Here is a 2495-nt window from a genome sequence, read left to right as displayed (position 1 = left end):
TGTATGACCTGATTTCCTTATGCTGAATAGGCAGCTGTAGCTTGTTGAAAGTAGCAGTACAGTACATTTTAAAAGAACCTAATCTGTGATCTTTATAGATCATGCCACTCAGTGTTAAAGTTTGCAGAAAGTGCATAGAATGGGGAGGAGGAGCCCTTTTTTATCACGCTGAAATATTTTATGCAAATCTCAATGCTAATCTAGAAAGTCAGGCTCGACCTCTGCAATCCCCTCACCATGACATGGTATTGTTTTTCCAAGAATAGCTGAGTGCCTCCGGTCAGGAAAGTCGCAGAATCAATTCCTTAAGTCTACTAACTCAGTACAGATTAAAGGGTGAAAGCTTAAAACATCCCTCGGTATCATTAGGATAAGATTGGGGTAGCAGGGTGGGAAATTGGCCAGAGTTTTTCCTCCTCCTTGCTATCCAGCAACCTCTGCTGAAAGTGCATCTGTGGCATTGGATAGGGACAGATTTGGAATGAAAGCAACTAGAATTAAATGGACTACTGGCACTCTTAAAAGCCCACATAAATAATTATAATCAGGGAAAGCACTGCAGGGCAACCAGTTCCTATGGTGTCACTTTGGGCGGGAAAAGAATTGGCAAGAGGTAAGTAAAGGAACTGATTAATTAAGTGGTTCTATGTAGAGTGGGAAGAATTAGAAAATAAAATGTTCATTTAATTATGATTTTAAATGTAACATTTTTTGAGGCAAATTATTAGGTGATAGTTTATTTTCTGTTCCTAAGATTTGAGGCTTGCTTGAAAACATCATTAAAATAATGGAAGGGTTCTATAATTAACTGAAGATGATTGAGGTGATGGGAGGATCCAAAACTAGAGGTCTCACTAACAAATCCAAGGAAGGAATTCATAGGAAACCTCTTACGTAGAGTGTGGATAGAATGTGGAACTTGCTACCATATAGACTAGTTAAGGTGATTAGCATAAGTACATTTAAGGGGAAGCTAGATAAGTATCTGATGGAGAAAGGAATAGAAGGGTATACTCATAGTTATATGATGTAGGGTGGGAAAAGAATCATGTGAAGTATAAATGAATGCATAGACCAATTAGATCAAATAAACTGTCTATTTTGTAAATTCTACGTTTAAAAAAAACTTGTAATTTGCCATAAACATGTAGATATAACATAGGAATTTGCATTGGGAAACATGAGTTTGGCATCTCAAAGCCCAATATTTATCATGTTCCGTCATAAAACATCTGACTATCCACATCACTTGAGAGTCTGAACTGTTAAAGTCATCAGTCACCAACATACCTTGTGACATTTTGTAATGTGACTACTACAAATGGAGACTGGACAGTGTTCTCCCAAAACACATACCTGTAGTCATAGCATCTGTTTCCTTTCCTATAAATGCTGATGCTGTCTAAAACATCAGAGATTAGATGAATTTAAAGGCATGTTTTGTTCTGTAGTGCAGTAAAGTTTAGTTGACAGTCAGTTCTCCAGAAGTCCACTTGTAAATAAGAGGGAGTTGGAGGGCAAATCCACAATTTAGAACATGTGAAATGTATGATTTGCTCGTGAATGCATGCAGTGCAGAATCATTAACACATTTTTCACTTCAATTTTTTTATTGTTCTATGGCATGTACAGGCATTCCCTACCAGAAATCTCTCTCTTCTTCCCATGTGGGAAAGTGTCTCTTCTGTTGTTTTGTAAAAATAAGGATGAAATTGTAAATTGATGTGTGGGTCATGCAGGTGAATCCACAGTACTTCAATTGCACAGAATAATCTGTATTTAACAATATACAGGGGGAGTAGAGCTCCTAATGGGTCAGCATGTTTTGAGGTTAGGTGAGGTTAGCCATGATATCCTATTGTTTTTCAGGCTTATGTGAAGGATGCCTACTTAGGCATGGAATGGATGGGCCACAGAAGGGCCTGTGGAATCTTGACCACAAATTGATGCCTTCTGAGTGAAAATTAAGCGAGTGTCCTGGAATAATTCTGTATTTTTAAAAAGTTTACATTTGGACAAAGATCAAGCTCTAGAAAAATTACCATAATTGTAATTTAATGTCCCTCCTCCATCTTGCTGTGGACTTTTTTTAAAGTTGTGAAGAATTCTACCTTATACAAGTGGCTTAAAAGAAACTGGACCCAGGTGATGGAGTTATTCCTTAGTCTTTCCACAAAACTACTGAATTTCTTTCAATTTTAAGCATTATGTTCATTTACCCTGGGCCATGCAGTGCTACCATGAAGAACTATATAGTGGAAGTAACTTTATAAAGAGCTCTGATCTTCAATGACGTGAGCTGCTAATAATCTGTTGTGAGGAGCACTATTTATAAAGCATTGATATGGTTAAAATGTTTAACTTTCAAATGAGAGATAGTGGAAGGAAAATTATATATAAATTTATGGGGAGATGGTGGCATAATGGTGTTGTCACTGGACTAGTAACCCAGAGGCCCAGGCTGATATTCTGGGGACATGGTTTCAAATACCACC

Source organism: Cetorhinus maximus, chromosome 25, assembly GCF_964194155.1.
Source record: "Cetorhinus maximus chromosome 25, sCetMax3.hap1.1, whole genome shotgun sequence".
Classification (NCBI taxonomy): domain Eukaryota; kingdom Metazoa; phylum Chordata; class Chondrichthyes; order Lamniformes; family Cetorhinidae; genus Cetorhinus; species Cetorhinus maximus.
Note: the sequence above shows the minus strand (reverse complement) of the source record.